This window comes from Bison bison, unplaced genomic scaffold (assembly GCF_000754665.1).
Source record: "Bison bison bison isolate TAMUID 2011002044 unplaced genomic scaffold, Bison_UMD1.0 scf7180017864487, whole genome shotgun sequence".
NCBI classification, from domain to species: domain Eukaryota; kingdom Metazoa; phylum Chordata; class Mammalia; order Artiodactyla; family Bovidae; genus Bison; species Bison bison.
This window is the reverse complement of record NW_011495047.1, coordinates 8,777,867-8,796,622: the sequence shown is the minus strand read 5'-3', so window position 1 is coordinate 8,796,622 and position 18,756 is coordinate 8,777,867. Positions and strand designations below refer to the sequence as shown.

The following is an 18,756-nucleotide window of genomic DNA, read 5'->3' as shown; positions in this document are numbered from 1 at the left end:
TTGTGCAACTTGCTTTTTTATTTAACATTATATTCCTGAGATCCTTCTGTGTTGTCATAGCAGCTATGGTTCATTCATTTTAACAGCACAGCTGATAAGAGTTACATTCCACAGTAAGACTATGCCACAGTTTATACTGCAATTTCTGCACATAAAATTATATTGTAAATATCTTGTCACAATGCTACGTATCCTGAAAATAATTATTCATTATAGTAGAGTATTATGCTGAGAGAAGAACTATTTAATTTCATAGTTACCCAACTGCTGGACATTAATTGTGTGAATGTCTGTGTGTGTTTGCTTTGTAAATAATGCATCAGGGAAGCATCACTGTCTAAACAGCATATTAAATATTTGGTATTATTTCTTTTGGAGGGGGATGTGGAAAGATAGTCCACAGAAGTGGTATTACTGGATCAAATGTATGAATGAATAATATAGCTCCTTAATACATTGTAAAATGGCTTCATAATAATGTAATAACATCAGAATTGGGGTTATCATTAAAAAATGGGTTGTTTTGCTAATTTGTTAAAATAGCACTTTACTGCTGTTTTAATCTACATATCTCTTGTTGCAAAACTGAACATTTTCCACATATTTGCTTAGTGTTCTCTTTAGGTTTTCAAGGGCTCTACCCAGGTTTCAGTGTCTTCCTTTTTAAATTGTTGAGCACATAAGAAAGAATAATTTCTGTTAGTTACTTTTCCCAGGCTATTGTTTTCTCATTTGTTTTTTACATGAAGAAATCTTTGACTATCCTGTAGCTTGATGGACAATTCTTTTCCCTTTTTAGTGTTCTTCTTTTGCTTCTAAGCAATATTCAATTCTATTGATTTCCTATGCACCTACATTTTGCACTTAATTGTTTAATCCATCTGTAATTCATTTGGATGAAGTCAAATGATTTTTTCCAAATTGCTAACTAGGCATCGAAATTATTTATTGAATAATTTTCCCTTTCCCACTGATTTGTGATGACTTCTTTATAATTTATTAAATTATATCTGTGAGAGTCTATTTCTGAACTATCCTAGTTCACTTATCTGCTCCCCCCTTTTCTTCTAGCACCACAATATTTTAATTACAAAAGCTTCATAATGCATTTTAATATCTGAGAGTGCTATATATTTTAATATCCAGTAGATCTAACTCCCTTCCTCCAAAACCATTTTCATAATTCCCCTTGAGGTTCTCATATATGTATTTTTCCAAATAGACTTAGAACCATCTGGTGAAATTTTTTAAAATCCTGATGAGACTTTTGAAAGGAATGGCATTAGACTCATGAACCAGTTCCACAAGTATCCAAATCCTTAATTTTAATCTCACCATTTAGAAATAAGGATTTTAGCAAATCTCTTTAACTATTAATTTACAACTAAGCAATCTGTAGTTAATGATTATTTTATTATTTTCTTTACAGTATTTATTCTCTAAAGTTACTATTTTTCTAACTTTCTGCATTGGCTTTTTGCTTTGATCTCAGTTCATATCCAGTGATACCATTCTGGGGCTCCAATAAAGTATAAAGCCAATGGACTCCACGAACTCAATTTTCCTTATCAGATTAAGGAATGGTCATCTTACATAGTGCATTCCTCCTTTTTAAGTGGTTTGCTGAAATTAGAAGTTGAATTGATTGAATGTACTTTTGATATTAATGAGATTATTACATATTTTTACTTAAACCATTTCGTGAATCAAATGAAAATATAATGTATATGAAGCCATTCCTACATTCCAGGAATACAACTGACTTGGATATGGTAGAACACTCACATGCTCTAGAATTGAAATCTACTCACTAGAATTTTATCTCATATTTTCACATTCCTAAGCAAGATTGGTAATAGAGCCTCCCTTTGGGGACTTGCCAGATCTGTTATCAGGGTCATGTTTGCTTGAAAATAGGATCTGGAGGTTTTCCATCTTTCTTCTAAACCCTGGAACATTTTATACAACACAGAAATTATTGGTTCTTTGAAAGTTTAAAAGAATTTTCAAAGGATAGGCTGAAGGGTGGGATGGGGAGGGTGATGGGAGGGAGGTTCGGGAAAGAGGGGACATGGGTGTACTTAGGGCTGATTCTTGTTGATGTACGACAGAAAACCACAAAACTCTGTAAAGCAATTATCCTTCCATTAAAAAAATTTAAAAAACAACAACAAAAAATTCCACCTGGCATGTGTGTGTTCCTGTGTGCACATCTCTGTCCATGTGGACATTACTGTGTTTGTATATATTTAAAATGACACTGTAAGATACTGATCTCTCATGAAACAGGGAGCAGTTTTAATTTACTGCCTTTTCTTCCCCCCATGAAACAGGAAGAAATGCCCAAAATGATTAAGTGCTAAGAAATAACCCATTTTCCCAGGCTTTGGTTCCAAGAGCCTCCTTTTCAGAGGCCCATCAAGTTATAGAATACTTCATGGGAATACTGAGTGCTAAACCATCCAGATTTCATTGAGGCTGACCAAGTTTGGCAACCACAACTTTACCACTGACATATGAAACTAAGAAATCGAAGCTCTGAAAAGACAAGGAGATCACCAGGCTCCTGCAGGTTCCCTCCAGCTCTGCGGTAAATGTCGTCCAACTTTCTAGTCCACAGAACCATCTGCTCCAGTTGGGAACACTGCACCTCTCCCACAGCAAGGAAAGCTCGGAACTCTAAGGCCTCCTCTGCTTAACTGCAGGGCTCCTGGACCTTCCAGGAGCATTGCTATGGGCTGTTTGTCCCCATGCCCCCACATTCTTATGTTAAAGCCCTAACCCCCAATCTGATGGGATCAGGAGACGGAGCCTTCAGGAGTCAATTAAGTTAAAATGAGCCACAAGGGTGGAGCCCCCACGACAGGAAATGTGTCCTTAGAAGAAGAGGGACTTCCCTTGTAGTTCTGTGGTAAAGACTTCTCCTTTCAATGCAGGGGGTCCAGGTTTGGCTCCTGGTCAGGGACCAAAAGATTCCACATGCCTAGTGGCCAAAACAAGCAAAACTTAAAACAAGCAATATTGTAACATATTCAGTAAAGACTTTTAAAAATGGCCCACATCAAACAAAAAAATTTCTTTTAAAAAAACCAAAGGAAGAAGAGGAAGAGACACAGAGCTTCCTCTCTCCACAAAGAAGAGGTCATGTGAGCACGCAAGATGGCGGCTACCTAGAAGCCAAGAGAGGAGGTCTCAGAATGAAACCTACCTTGCTAGCACCTTGATCTTGGACTTCCTAGCCTCCAAAACTGTAAGAAATAAACTTCTATTATTTAAGCCACCCAGTCTATGATATTTTGGCACTACGGCAGCCCAAGCCGGCTAAGACAAGAGGGTTGTGGGAATGTCGGCCCAGAAGCACACCAAGCTGTAGCTGTGCAGACGGCATAGCCTGCTGTGGAGATTCACCTTAGGAGAAACAAGTGGCGCAGAGTCTGAACCAGTTAAGACCGAGCGTCTACTAGACCATGCAAGGACGGTGCCATATGAGCGTACGGGACAATACAAACAGGACTCCAGGAATGAGGCAGTGAAGAGGGCAATCACTGCAGACGCGAGTGTCTGCTTAGGATGGTCTGCTTTGATCCCAACTGATTTTTGATCCCAACCCAGGGATCAAACCAGCATCTTTTAAGTCTCCTGCATTAGCAGGAGGGTACTTTTACCACTGGGCTTCCCAGGTGGCTCAGCGGTAAAGAATCCACCTGCAATGCAGGAGCCCCAAGATACGTGAGTTCGATCCCTTGGTCGGGAAGATCCCCTGGTGGAGGACATGGCAATCTACTTCAATATTCTTGCCTGGAGAACCCATGGGCAGAGGAGCCTGGTGGGCTACAGTCCATAGGGTCGCAAAGAGTGGGACACAACTGAAGCGATTTAGCACACAAGCATGCACTTTTACCACCAGTGCCACCCAGGCAGCCCTGCTTTTTCCTGAGGAAGACAAATTCTACAGAGGATCCATGAAACATCAGAGATCCACAAAACGTCAGGATTAGGTGCCCTTTGGTCAGTCAAGGTGATGAGTGTCAGGGTAGCCTGGCAGGATGGCAGAAACCTCACAACCCTCTTTGGCGCTAAGATTCCACGATTCCATTCAGGGTTTCACACAGACACAGCGAGCAATCTTTTGCTCCCCTCATCTCAGTCATGGCCCCACACAGAAGCTTAATCCTGGGCTGGAAGGCCAAATGTATTTGCGGCAAAGCCATGCAGGCGGGTGAAGCAAAGCAGAATGAGAAACATTTTGTTGCTATTTTGGATGCTAGGGGCGGTTGGGTGTATGTTTGGTGTTTTTTATTTTTTAATGACTTCAAAGGCATCTTAAAAAGTCACCCTCTTTTGACAGCTCCAAAATGTAATTGCTGCTACAAGTTCTAACACTTACTAGCAACTGACTGGTGGACACATTGCTTTTCTCAAAAGTACCCTTTCCTTTCTGAGGCCTTTCAGACCAAACTAAGTTTTGTGTGTGTGTGTGTGTGTGTGTGTGTGTGTGTGTGAGCCAGGGCCTACGCACACATAGAAACACAGCACACCACTGAAAGCCAAAGGAAACTGAACAAATTTGCCATTTTCAGTGATAAGTGGTGGAAAAGGAAAAAACTACTGACATGCCTTTTCATTTGAACTATTTATTTATTGCAAGATCTTCTTCCTATCAGTAGAAAATTACACTAACAATTCTAAGTTAATGACTTGAGAGTAAACAGCTCCTCTTCTTTTAGAAAATGAGTTGGGCTTATCAAAACTTGTGTTTAAGTGAATTTCTCCTGTCCCTTTAAATCAAATAAAGACATGATGTCAGTGAATGCCTAGGCTCCATGAGAAGCTTCCTAAAACTATGATTTTTCTCCATACAGTTGCATAGTAACTCCATATATCCCCAACACCTGTTAGGCATAGTTGCAAGGAAGCATCCACCTTTAACACTGTTTTCACAGGTGTTGCCAGAAAAATAAGGAGTGAAATAATCATTCCCAAAGCTGAATGTTTTCAGTGTAAAGATTCCACTCCTTAGACTATCTCTTTTCTACTATTTTAGCAACAAGATGGTCCTTTCTTTTATGAAATTGTCCCTCCTTTGCAAAATAAAAAAAAATTGGTAGCCTTAAGCTAATCCCCTCAATTCTTTTTTGTAGTTTCTTGGTCCAGGCGATCTATTGTACATTTGAGGATCACTTCTCTACAGCATCCTCCAAACCAAAGAATTTAAGGTCAGTCGTTCAGTTATCACCAGTTCTCATCTACTTTATCACCATGGTGACCAGCCAGTCTTGGGGGCAACAAACAACCTACAGAAAATTTAAGTCAGTGTTCAGCAGGGAGGAGAATGAAAATTTTTACAGTTTATAAATTTGTGGTCTGTAAGTTCCTGGTCACTCTGGAACTTTTCCCTCCATCCATAAGCCCCTCACTGTGCCCTATCCATCCTGCATCCTCACAGTTATCACCTCCCATTTCAGAAATCAATTTCAGGGTGCTGTGCCAACTTGTGCTCTTCCCACCACTGATCTGAGAACCCCAAACCAAGACCCTTCAGCTCCTAGAATTCTGAGGTCAGCCTGATGGCACCCAAGGCTCTCGAGAACAATCCACAGCATTCTATCAGATAAAATTCCACTGAAATAAAAGCCCAAGGCTAGCTTCTCTCTACTCCAGCATCTCACCCAATCCAGATGATCCTAAAGTCTATCCCATCCACCCAGGAAAGCTTAGCTGTGGGAAGCCAAAGCTGAGAAGGGCCATCTGCCCCTCTAGGAACTCCAGACAGAGAACGGTGGCAAGAAAATCAGTTGGTCGTAACAGGCTCTCAGCTACTTACAAGATTTTTTTTTCAACCAAGAATACATTAATATGTAAAGTTAAAATTCCCTGTTTTCCAGGGATTATGAAAGTGAAAGTGAAGGTCACTCAGTCGTGTCCAACTCTTTGTGACCCCATGGACTATACAGTCCATGGAATCCTCCAAGCCAAAATACTGGAGTGGGTAGCCTTTCCCTTCTCCAGGGGATCTTCCCAACCCAGGGATCGAAACCAGGGCTCCCACAATGCAGCCAGATTCTTTACCAACTGAGCCACAAGGAAAGCCCAAAGATCCTTGAATGGGTAGCCTATCCCTTCTGCGGCGGATCATCCCGACCCAGGAATCGAACTGTGGTCTCCTGCATTGCAGGTGGATTCTTTACCAACTGAGCTACCTTTAATTTAACTGTGGGCTACTTAAATTTTTCTTTATTTAATTTTCCCCCCAAAATTAATTCAAAAAAAAAGTTTAAAAATTCATAAACACTAAATATTTTAATATCTTCATTTACCTTGTTTCTAACTGAGCTAATCAGTGACATATATTTGTTGTAAAGAGTTAATTTCCCAGATTAAACATGCACATAAACATGTAAATATGACAGTACTTTGAGTTATATGAAGCTAATAGAGATAACATTTATTGGGCTAGCCACTGGGCCACTGGGCACTTTGCTTGGATTACCTCAGTTAATGCTAATAACAAACCTATAAAGAAGGTGCTTTTCTTATTCCCATCTTATAGATGAGGTTATAGAAGAGCAACTTCATTACTGTAATTTAATCTCCACTAACTCAGAATTCGAGTAGAGTGTTTATTCTGGCTATAAAAAGCTTGAATATGCATATTAGAAATAAAACAGCATTATACAAGGCATAGTTAACCTCCTAGAAAGTCCTATGTTCTAAGACATACTGAAAAGCAGATCAGTTGCAAGACTTCCAACGGAACTGTTTAAGAAGGTTCTGTCTGAAACTATGCTATGTTGAACACTAAAATTCAGACTTCCACTATCTAAGAGTGGGTTTCCTCTCACTGTTACCTCAACAATTGGTAGCTAGTCTATAGATTATACAATACAATACATATCATTTGTCACTCCCCGCATGTCTATCTCCCTCCTCCCACAACAGTATCCAGACCTGTGCTTTCCCCAACCCAGATGCTCTGAGGAAAGCTGACACATCACCCAGTGTAGGGATAAGCCAATTAGGAAATAGCTCCCATCCCTGTCAATCAACAGGGGGTGTTCACCTAGCCACTGTGATTGGCTAAGGAATGAACATATGACTCAGTTCAGGCCAATGAAATGCCAGGGTTGGCTTTCTGGGGAGGGACTTCTGGAAAAGATAGTTTCTCAGTCTTTCAAAGAGTTACTGGAAAGGATGCTTCTTTCCTTCTGGCTGGAAAGGTATGCAACAATAAGCTCAGAAACTTCTGTGGCCATTTTGCCTCCAGGAGAAAAGCAAGGCCTAGGATGCACTGACACCATGGAAAAGCAGCTGAGAGAAGGGAAGAAACTGGACTGCTGATGACAAGTTGAGCTGCTACCACACATGTACCCTATAGTCCATCCCATCTCTGCATTTTGCTGGTACAAGTCACTTCATTTAATTCCCTGTGCTGTGGGAGCCCCTTTGAGTTCCGTTTTATGACATTCACAACCCCAAAGAATCCAAACTGAGAAATGGGAAATAAGCAGTCATCCACAGCTTTTTCCTAGCACTTGCTCATATTTTGCTTTGCCCTGTTTCCAGTGGTTTTGTGTTTTTTTTTTCTTGAAAAAATACAACGGACTTTCAAGAAACACTTTCATGAACTAATGAGTGGCCGTGAGCAAGTCACTTGATCTCCCTGTGTCTTTTCAATTCTAGAACGGGTAAAGTTTGACTGGAGGGTTTCTGGGCTCCTTCCAGCCCCCACAGCCAATGATCAGTTCCATGTAGCTGACCTAATAATGCAAAGTTTCACTCACTCAAATCAACGAAAAGCCCTATTTGGGTTCTAAAGTAGAAACATCCCTTTTAATATATTCCAAGTGAGAATATATTAAGAGCGCATCTCTTGGTCGATTGGGTATTTTCCATTTGCGCCTGGATATCCACCCCTGAGGGGGCTTCCCTAGTGGCGCAGAAGGTAAAGAATCTGCCTGGAATGCACACACGCCTGTGGGTGTCCAGGCCCAGTGCAGCTGACCTCCAATCTGTGGGGCATTTTCCACACCACAAGGATCAAAGAAATGAGCATTCAAACACCCAGAATGTCAGAGAAGCTACCTGTTTCACGATTAAGAGGCTTAATCTCTCAGGGTCGTCCTGCTTCTGTGTCTTCCTCTTTCAGCATCCTCCAGAGCCAGGGCCTGTAGGGGTGACCCAGAAAGCACATTCAGGATATCTGGCTTCACCATGGGGACAGATCATATCAACCAGGAGGGACTGAAGAAGCAGCTAAGGATGGAGCCCTGAAGAACCCAGCAATGGAAGGACCTGCCTGGTGAGAGGCCCTTGCAGGGTTCCTGGGGGTAGAGAGGATTTAAGAAAGAAAGACACTCAATTCTAAACTAATAGTCACTCAGTTCCGAAACCCAGGAGTCATTGTGACTCCCCTCTTTCCCTCACACCCTATGTCCAACCCATCAGCAAATGACGTCAGCTTTATCTGCAAAATACATGCAGACTCTCACCATCTCCACTGCTATCACTTTGGTCCAAAAAGCTTCTCTTACTAGCATATTGCTCTAACCTCCTAGCTGGTCCCCATACTTTCATCCTTGCCCGTTATAATCCATATATTGTGGGTTGAATTGGGTTATAGGTTGAATTGTGTCTCCCCACAATTCCTACATGAAAGTCCTAAGCCCAGAACCTCAGGACATGACCTTATCTGGAATAGGGTTGAAGGCAATGTCATGAGCTGTTAAGCTGAGGTCGTACATCATACACTGAGCAGTAAGTGTGTTAGTCGCTCAGTCGTGCCCGGCTCTTTGTGACCCCATGGACTGCAACCCACCAGGCTCCTCTGTCCATAAGATTCTCCAGGCAAGGACACTGGAGTGGACTGCCATTTTGTTCTTCAACACTGAGCAGGGTGGGTCCCTAATCCAATGTGACTGGTGTCCTTACAAAAAGGAGAAACTTGGACACAGACACCTACACAGTGACAGCACCATGTGAAGACTGGAGTCACACTGCCACAAGCCAGGCAATTAGCAGAAGCTAGGAGAGAGGCCTGGAATGCGTCCTTCCCTAGAGCCTGCGAGGCAGCGTTGCCCTGTAGACATCTTGTTCTCGGACTCCTGGCCTCAGAACAATGAGACTATAAATTCCTGCTCTTTAAGCCACCCAGCTTGTGGTACTCTGTTATTGGAATACTAGCAGACTAATACACTGGGCTCCTCACAGCCTCCTAAGTGATCATTTAAAAATCACTCTTCTGCTCAAAACATTCCCGTGTGCATGCTGAGTCACTTCAGTCGTGTCCGACTCCTTGCGACCCCATGGACTGTAGCCTGCCAGCCTCCTCTGTCCTTGAGATTCTCCAGGGAAGAATACTGGAGTGGGTTGTCATGCCCTCCTCCAGAGGACCTTCCCGACCCAGGGATCGAACCCATGTCTCTATGTCTCCTGCATTAGCAAACGGGTTCTTTACCACTAGCACCAGCTGGGAAGCCCAAAACATTCCTAGAGTGTCTCAACTCTCTCAAAGTAAAAGGCAAAGTCTTTGAAATGTCCCACGAGATGCACACGACCTGGCCCAGCCTCTTCCCTGAACCCCTCTCTTCTACTCTGCCCTTCAGTTTCCCCCAAACACAGTGGCTTCCTCTAACATCCCAAGCAGGCTCCCACCCCAGGCCTTTCATGTGCTTGTCCCCTGCCTGGAATACTCTTCCTCTAGGCATCCTTCACTTCCTGCAGGTTTCCATGATAATGTCACCTTCTCAGTAAGACCCTCCTAACAACCCCAGCACCCATCCCCCTTCCCGGCTGTATCTTTCCTTGTTTCGCTCATCACCACCTGACTTTTATTTATATTTTTATCCATCTCCCCTCACACTAGATTAGAAACTCCCTGAAAGCAGGGACCTGGTAGTATGGTATGCCCCAGAGCCCAGCACACAGGTGATGCTCAAGAAATAGTGGCTGAGAGGTTTATCTGCAGAATGAAAGAAGGCAAGAGAAAAGAGAGTTGCAAGAAGGAGGAAGTTGTCCACAGTGTCAGAAGTAGCAAAGGCTCCAGAAAGATAAGGACCAAAGTGTGTGTTGGGTGTGGTCACATGGAGGCCACAGGTGACATGGGGAGAGCAGTTCATGTGGAAGCAGGAGCCCTGTGCAGCGAACCCATCGCATCCTCCCTTGCACCCCTCACACCTCCCAAGGGCAGAAGCCGGCCTGAGCGGGCTGCCTCAGTAAAGGACCAAAACCCAAGGGTAGGTTCTTTCCGTCTGGGAAAGAACGGGAAGGAAGAAGAGAGGCAAAAGACAAAGAGGGGGTGAAGGTTTGAGGAAAGACTCCAGCAGCATGACTGCAGGGGGTGAGGTCCCAGGAACTGAAGGAGTGAGTCCCTGGGTGCAGGAAGAAGGTTCCCTCTGGCCAGGAGGAAGAGGGGCATGTCCTCCTCTGAGTGGAAGGAAACCAAGATGGGATGAGCCCAGCTGGAGATCATGGCATGACGGGGGATGTGAGAACCTGGGTGGGCTTGCTGCTGAGCGAGGGGCTGAAATCACTGAAGGAAGGTTGTCTCCTGAGTGACCAAGGACAGACAGGAGGGGGACTGGAAGGAGTGGGGACGGTGGGGAACGTCTCTCAGGGTCAGCCCTGAAACCCAGCACCCCCACAGGTATCCCTCACATCACCCAGTACCCACCCTGACGGGAGAGAGAGCAGGTCACAGGCCAGCATCACTGAGGTCGCAGCTGAGAGGCCGTGGGCTCAGACACGCACAGTCCATGTGGCTGTGGGTTTCTGGGACAGGCCCGTGGCAGCCTGGGTTTAGGAGACGGGCCTTTTCCAAATGAAGAATGCTGGGACCCCACACAGCGCCACCCCTTTCTGTCTGGGCTGCCTCACTCTCCCAGGCCCCCACATTCAACCCTTCCGGTCCTCATTCTCCGCTCCCCTGATTCCTCCCCGTCAGTCACCAATCCTGCCTCTTACATTTGTGTGCTGGGTGCGACCCAAGTTAAAACCCTCACACACTAGTCCCGTGCAGTGTTCTGAACGTCTGCTTACACTTGATGAAACTAAGCCTCAAGGTCTCAGGCCGTATCAGCCTGAAGGCGCCCGATCTCGTCTGATCTCGGAAACTAAGCCTCAAGAAACGAAGTCACGTGCTCCAGGTCTCACAGGCAGCAAGTCAAATCCCAGTCGGGGTCTGAAATCTTCCATCTCTCTTTCTTCTTGTCTATATTCATATCTCCACCCTGGTCCAAGGCCTCAACATTTCATTCCTAAAATTTAATATAATAAACGTCTTCTAACTGACCTTCTAGCATCCCCCCTGGTTCAGGGGACACATCCAGATGAACCTTCCCACACCATTGTCTTGTTTGGTTTTTCTGTTCCAATAAGACTTTACATACAAAAATAGGCTCCAGGCCATAGTTGGCTTGCAAGTCACAGTTTTCCAATCATTGAATTATAGCCTTCACAGAATTATGAAAATTTTTCTCCATTATTTGTTCAAGTATTCTTCCCTCTCCCACTGAGACTTCACTTACAGATATGTTAGATCACTTAATGTTGTCCCACAAGTCAATGCTATGCTTTTGTTTTAAATATCTCTGTGCTTCTTCTTGGACAGTTTCTATTGCCGTGACTTCAAGTTGGTGTCTAATCTACTTTAATCTCATCCAGTATGTTTTTTTGTTTCCAATGCTGTATCTTTCAGCTCTAAAAGTTCCACTGGAATCTTTTTTAACATCTTCTGTTTTCTTCTCTTTTCTGATCTTGTTTTCTCTCCTTGTTGAATATGTGGAGAGTATTTATAATAGCTCACAGCACTGTTTTTACCCATTGCTGTCCTATGTAACCGGAAGGATCCTTCTTCACTCTTGTTTCCCACATGCATGCTCTGCTCCACCCCATGCACCCCTCAAGGTCCCAGTGCTGGGACATTCATCCCCTCCCTCATCCCCATAGCTCCACCCCTCTGAGCACCCTATTTGAGTCCCAACTTGCTGAGCAATCTGTGTTCTTGTGAGTTCACTGCATTTAGCTTCTCTTGGCAAGTGTTCCGTCTGCTGAGTTTCCGAGTAGATGGCACACCCCTTGAGGGTAATTAATATATGTGTTGAATGCTTGGAATTGCCCACTGCTTAACAGAGTCTACAAGGGTAGATGTCACTTGATCTACAGAACAATTCTGATGGAGTGCAGATGATATACTTCTAGAAGTATAAATATAAGAAAATACAAGAGAACTGGGACAGGGAAGGGAAGGGACACAAGGGCTTTCCTGAAGTTTTAGAAGGGTAACTATTCTTCCTTTGTAGGAGCCCCCAGAGTTTGACACCATGGAACAGCCACCATGATAATAATGAGGGTGGCTTGACGGAGCTCTCTGCCTGCCTCCTGTATATTCAAGGTCTTGGAACCCCTGCTTAGCTATCTGCTTGCACTCACACAGATATCCTATTTTCCTCCCTCTTCATGGGAAGAGCTTAAAATGTGAGCAATTCAAATCTGGCTGAATGGAGTTCACGGTGACCAGCAGGATGGTAAATGTAGGGAAGAGGATCCTCCACTTCTGGGAAATAGGGAGTTGGCCCTAACCCATTTCAACTATCAGCTGGGGACAACACACACACACACAAAAAATTAAGATTCCCTCTAGAAAAATGGTACAAATGAACCTATTCGTAAAGCCGAAATAGAGACACAGATGTAGAAAACAAATGTATGGACACCAAGGGGAGAAAGGGGTGGGGGGGGGGAGATGAACTGGAAGACAGGGATCGACATATATACATTACTATGTATAAAATAGAGAACTAATAAGAACCTACTGTATAGCACAGGGAACTCTATACTCAATGCTCTGTGGTGACCTAAATGGGAAGGAAATCCAAAAGAGAGGGGATATATTATACATATAGCTGAATCACTTTGCTGCACAGATGAAACTGTTGTAAAGCAACTATACTCCAATAATTTTTTTTTTTTAACTCTAAGAATTCCGGGGCCAAAGCAGGAGGATGGTTGGGAAAAGTGAAAGTCAACAAGGCACTCAGGAGTCTATGCAGACAGAATGGACCGCACCTGAATAACAGGGCTCTGGAAGGCTTGGGGACGCAGCAGGGGCCGGAGAGAGTGGGACAAATTGAGAGAGTAGCACTGAAACATATGCATTGCTGCTGCTGTCGCTAAGTCGCTTCAGTCGTGTCCGACTCTGTGCGACCCCGTAGACGGAAGCCCACCAGGCTCCCCTGTCCCTGGGATTCTCCAGGCAAGAACTCTGGAGTGGGTTGCCATTTCCTTCTCCAATGCATGAAAGTGAAAAGTGAAAGTGAAGTCGCTCAGTTGTATCAGACTCTTAGAGACCCCACGGACTGAAGCCTACCAGGCTCCTCCGTCCATGGGATTTTCCAGGCAAGAGTACTGGAGTGGGGTGCCATTGCCTTCTCTGAACATATACATTACCACATGTAAAACAGAGAGGTAGTGGGAAGTTGCCCTATAACACTGGAAGCTCAACCTGGTGTTCTGTGACAACCGAGAGGAGTGGGATGGGCTGCAGGGTGGGAGGGAGGTTCAAGGAGGAGGGGACATGTGTGTACTTATGGCTGATTCACGCTGTTGTACGGCAGAAACCAACCCAACACTGTAAAGCAATTATGTGCTATGCTTAGTTGCTCAGTCGTGCCCGACTCTTTGCAACCCCATGGACTGTAGCCTGCCATGCTCCTCTGTCCATGGGGATACTCCAGGCAAGAATACTGGAGTGGGTTGCCATGCCCTCCTCTGGGGGATCTTCCCAACCCAGGGATTGAACCAGGGTCTCCTGCATTGCAGGCGGATTCTTTACCAGCTGAGTTACCAGGGAAGCCCTCAAAGCAATTATACTCTAAACTAAAACAAACAAACAAGGGTCCAGGAGGAACCTATGGAGGGGAAGGCAATCCTGTCCACCAAGATGCCCACTAAGAAATCAAGATCTCCCCAAACCCATGGAACCAAAGGCACAGTGTGGTCCTCGAGACACAGTGGAAATACCAGGAGCTCTGGAGTCAAGCCTGGGATCAAACCCTGACCCTGACATATAGTGGCTGGCCAACTTACGCTGGTCACTTCCCCTCTCTGAGTCTGGCTCTGCATGAGCTAATGTGAAGCCTAAATAAAACAAGAAATGTGGGGATACATCCAGCACAGTGCCTGGCATTATATAAGGGGCCCTATAAGTATGCTGCTCTCCCTTCTTCCAACCTTCAGATCTCACAGCTCTCAACACCCCCTAAGAGGAGCTAGTGCAGAAGCTAGAGAGCATTTCCCAGGGGGAAGGTTTGCAAAGAAGGGTGGCCAAAATCAGCAAAAGGCAGGAGGACAAAAGGAGCTCCTCATGACCACGAAGAGAGAAGCACTGGACTTCTGTCAGTGCCAGGGTTTCGAAACACACCAAGCCCCAGATCAGACCTAAACAGGAAGTTTGTGACAAGCTTAGAAAACACACTAGCTCAACTGCAGGAGGTTGACAGCACTCAGAAAAGATGGAAATGAGCACTTCTGGGGGGCAGGGGTAGGTATGGAATAAGGAGCGTGCGCAGTCAACATTCCACAGACACACAACTCCTCCCAGTGCCCAGAGCACCCGCCCTGTGCTCCCCTCTCATACGAAGCACAGGGACCAATCCCACACAGCTGCCCTGGTTTTCTGGCTTCCACGCGGAGCCTGTCAACATCTCCCCACTCTCTGTCCCTCTCCTCCCTCCCCAGGCATCAGGAGCAGTGGACACTTTGATCAGCTCTCAGGGATCTGGGGGACTCAGGTGTTGAGATCATTTCTCAGGTGGGAGAAATTAGCACAGAACGAGGAAGTGATGTGTGGAGGTCCCACAGGGCTCTCCACCAACATCTGGTTGGCTCCCAGGAGGGCCTCCTGGCCCTCCACCATGGGTTCTCCAGGCTGCCATGTTTCCTCCTCTGAAATCCTGCCTGGGACTAACATTTTCACTTGTACTGTTCACACTGGTACGAGACACTGTAATTTCAGATCGCTTACTTGTAAAGGCAGGAAATACAGACATGCCTGACCTCCATGATTTGTGTCCGTCCCCAGATGAAGTGAAAACTAGAAAGCTCCTTCCCCTTTGTTCTTAATTTCCTAGCACATGTGGATTGAGCCTTGATACCAGGCCCTATGCCTGTTGGGTGTGTTCCAGAAAATACTTAGTAAATTGATAAACAACATCATTACCATTTCATCCCAACTTCCCCACCCGCTCCCCACTCCCCCATCACTACCACCAAACTGTCCCACTGGTCCTGATATGCCCTGGGCAGACAGGTCCTTAGCTCCGCCCCTCCTGGGTCAACCACCCAATTGTGAACTCAGTTCCCTGATTGTCAGCCTCAGTGCCCGCCCCCTCCTTGGCACCTCCCAGCAGTGGTTTCCCCACCTCCCCAAGTTAGGTTCCTTTTTAAAAAATGACTCATTTAGGAAGAGACAAAACCAAAAACTTCAATGGTGAAGATAAAACAGCACCGACTCTCTTTAAACACCTCCTACTCCATGTAAAACTTAGATTCAATAAAGGCACCCGAGACTGGACCTCCTCGTTCTGAACTTACGGTATACACAATTCTTCTAGCAAAACACATTTCCAGTAATGTCTTCTCTCTGAACTCTTCAGGGTCTTCTTTACAAATGGAGGTGTCAGTACCTTTTTAAAAATGTGGGAATGAGAAGTGAAAGTCCATGCTTTCAACTCCTGGGTCAACAATTATTTCATGTTTTACTACATTTATGATTCTGACGTACTGGACAAAGGACATTGACATTATACCACTGGCCTGATGAGAATTATGGGGAGTTGTTGTTGTTTTTTTTTAATAAAAAGTAAGATTTCTTCATATGTGAGAAGTTTATAATATTTTGTGCACAGTATCTGAAAGAAACAACATTGTAGGATATAAGATGTAGAATCATAACATTTTAGGACAAAAATGTGCAATTAGGATGATCCTAATCCTGAGATTCTCAACATTGGCTGCAATAAAAAAATTCCCAAACTGGAAGAAAACTTAACAAAAAATTCCCAGGCCCTACTCCCAGAGATTTGGATACACCTGGACTGTACAGGGGCTCTGACATTGGTTTTTTCTCTTAAGTTTCCTGGTGATTTTAATGTGCAGCCAGGGTTGAGGACTCCTGATCTACGGCAGATAAGGAAACAGAGATCTAAAAAAATTAAGGTGCAGCCCCAAGTTGCATAGCCGGATACAAAACCTGAACCAAATATGACATTTACAAACCTCCATCCAGTTCTGCTACCTTGCTCAGATTTTCAGTATTCATCCAATTGTTAAAACCTTTTTTTTTTTTTAATTTGGGGGACTAACACAGACATGCCAACTTTTCATTTTGTCAAACAAGGGTATTTTTATAAATATCTATCAGTGACTGTCACTGCTTCCTGACATGTCTCATGCTTATTTGCATGCCTGCCATCTCTCCACCCCAAACCATCTATCTCTCCACACCCAAGAGGTAAGATTGGACCATAGCTGGCCCTGTTCACAGTCTTACTCACCTCTACTCACCCTGCCCCTCACCAGCACCCACAGGACAAATCCAGATACGACCCAGGAACTCAAAAATTCTCCATCTTCCCCTTTCCTGACCTCCACAATACTGATTTCTGAAAATCCCTTCCTTGACCACAATCTACTTCCCAGTCCCTCCAAACCCACCCTTGGCCTTTCTCCTGACCAATGCATGACAGCTAATATTTATATGAGTCACAAAATTCAATATTTACAATTCATTCTTCCATACACATTATCCCTTTCAAATCTCTCCCTCATCAAGGACATACTGGAAATTTTTTAAAATTGAAGTCTAGTTGCTGTACAATATTAAATGTTACAAGTGTACAATATAGTGATTCATAATTTTTAAAGGTTATATTGCATGTACAGTTGTAATAAAACATTGCATATATTCCCTGTGTTGTACAATATATCCTTGTAGCTTATTTCATAGCTAACAGTTTATACCTCTTACTCCCCATCCCTATTTTGCCCCTCCCACCTTCTGCTCCTAACAGGAAACCACTTGTTTGTGTCTGCTTCTTTTTCTATTATATTCACTAGCTTGTTTTATTTTTTAGATTTCACATATAAGTGATATCATACAGTTTTATGTCTTTATCTGACTTCTTTCACTGAGCACAACGCCTCCAAGATGCACTGGAAATTTTTAAAGAGGCGACCTCTGAGGAGTAGGATTAGAGGCTGAAGTGGGAAGGTGGGCAGGGGGGTTCTCTTTATACCCTTCAGTCTGAGTTTGAGGCAAGCATGTAATTTTTAAGTGGGATAAAAATCACACATACATGCATACACAGAATAAAACAAAGCAAGTTACAAAATACACCTACAGTTTGCTTCCACCTTGTAAATACACATGTCTCGGGGAAGTCTCCATACCCAAGTTTTCAACGTAAATGATATTTCAGTTCAGTTCAGTTCAGTCACTCAGTCATGTCCGACTCTTTGCAACCCCATGGACTGCAGCACGCCAGGCTTCCCTGTCCATCACTAACTCCCCAAGTTTGCTCAAACTCATGTCCACCAAGTCAGTAATGCCATCCAGTAATGCCATCTGTTGTCCCCTTCTCCTCCTGCCTTCAATCTTTCCCAGTGTGGGGGTCTTTCCTAATGAGTCAGCTCTTCACATCAGGTTGCCAAAGTATTTTGGCCACCAGATTTCGTTGAGTACGGTGTTCATGCTCTCAAAGTTATTTTATGGCTTCCATATCTAGGTGGCGGGATGATGGGTGACGTTAATTTCACTTCCTTTTTCTCTTTGCTTATCTTTATTATGTTTTATTTATGTAATAAAGAATATTGAAAGTTTAAAAACTGTACCAAAGCATTATCTGATCTCTGAAACCTACACAGTATCAAGACGCCACAGCACCAGAGCATGATTCAGTCTGATATGCAGAAATATCTCCTTTTTTGAAAAATGCAAAATTTCTCCCCAGTCAGGTCTTGGCTTCTGCAGCCTTCCCAGAGGGCAAATCTACCATTACAACTGACCCCAGCCACACCCAAGCCCTGGCGCTTCCCAAGAACTGATGTAGAAAAGAAGCCCAAGTGCAGCGGTCAAGTCCCTTCTGGGGCCCAGCTGGCCTTTTCAGCTTCATCTTCCCCTTCTCCCCACGTTTCAGCCACACGGAACAGTTGCTCTCTCCTGAGTGTCTCCACTGGCTCCTGCCTCTAAGTTTTCACCCAGGCTGTGTCACCCACCCCTTACTTGTTTCCTTCCTGAGTCTCTGCCAAAGCAAGCAGCCACACCTCCTCCAAGTAACATTCAAACCCACAGCTTGAAGATCGGGAGCCCAGAAACTCTCATGATGGAGGGAAAGCTGTGGAATTCTCCACAGACCCCACTGCTCCCTAGTATCTAACAAGGCAGTGCAGAGGGTGAGCGTGTTTTCCAGGCAGCAAGAACCATGAGCTCGAGGGCCTGGAGCTCAGAGGGTGTGTGATGAGTTCTGGGGAAGAAGAGGCATTTAGAATGTCTGAAGCACCTCCTGGCCATCCAAGGCTCAGCAGAAAGAAAAATCCAAAGACGTTTAGCAAAATATACAAGGGCCAGCACAGAGAGGCCCAAGAGAAGGGCTCTTAGCCTTCCATTTGCTACTCCTCCTTCCAACTGCTTCCCCGCAATTCACTCTGCCCTTCCAGTGTATATGGGCTGAGGCTAACAGGAGTGGGTGGAAAAAATAGGAA

General features: G+C 44.5%; 1 protein-coding gene across 1 annotated transcript in view; it reads right to left on the bottom strand.

Annotated features, from left to right (window-relative positions):
- The window catches only part of TRERF1 (transcriptional regulating factor 1), a 209,874-nt gene that overhangs the window by 115,762 nt on the left and 75,356 nt on the right, over positions 1-18,756 (bottom strand). Inside the window, exon 3 of the mRNA XM_010863244.1 lies at positions 8,083-8,165. The gene's annotated coding sequence lies outside the window, so the exon portion shown is untranslated. The remainder of the gene's footprint in view (positions 1-8,082; positions 8,166-18,756) is intronic.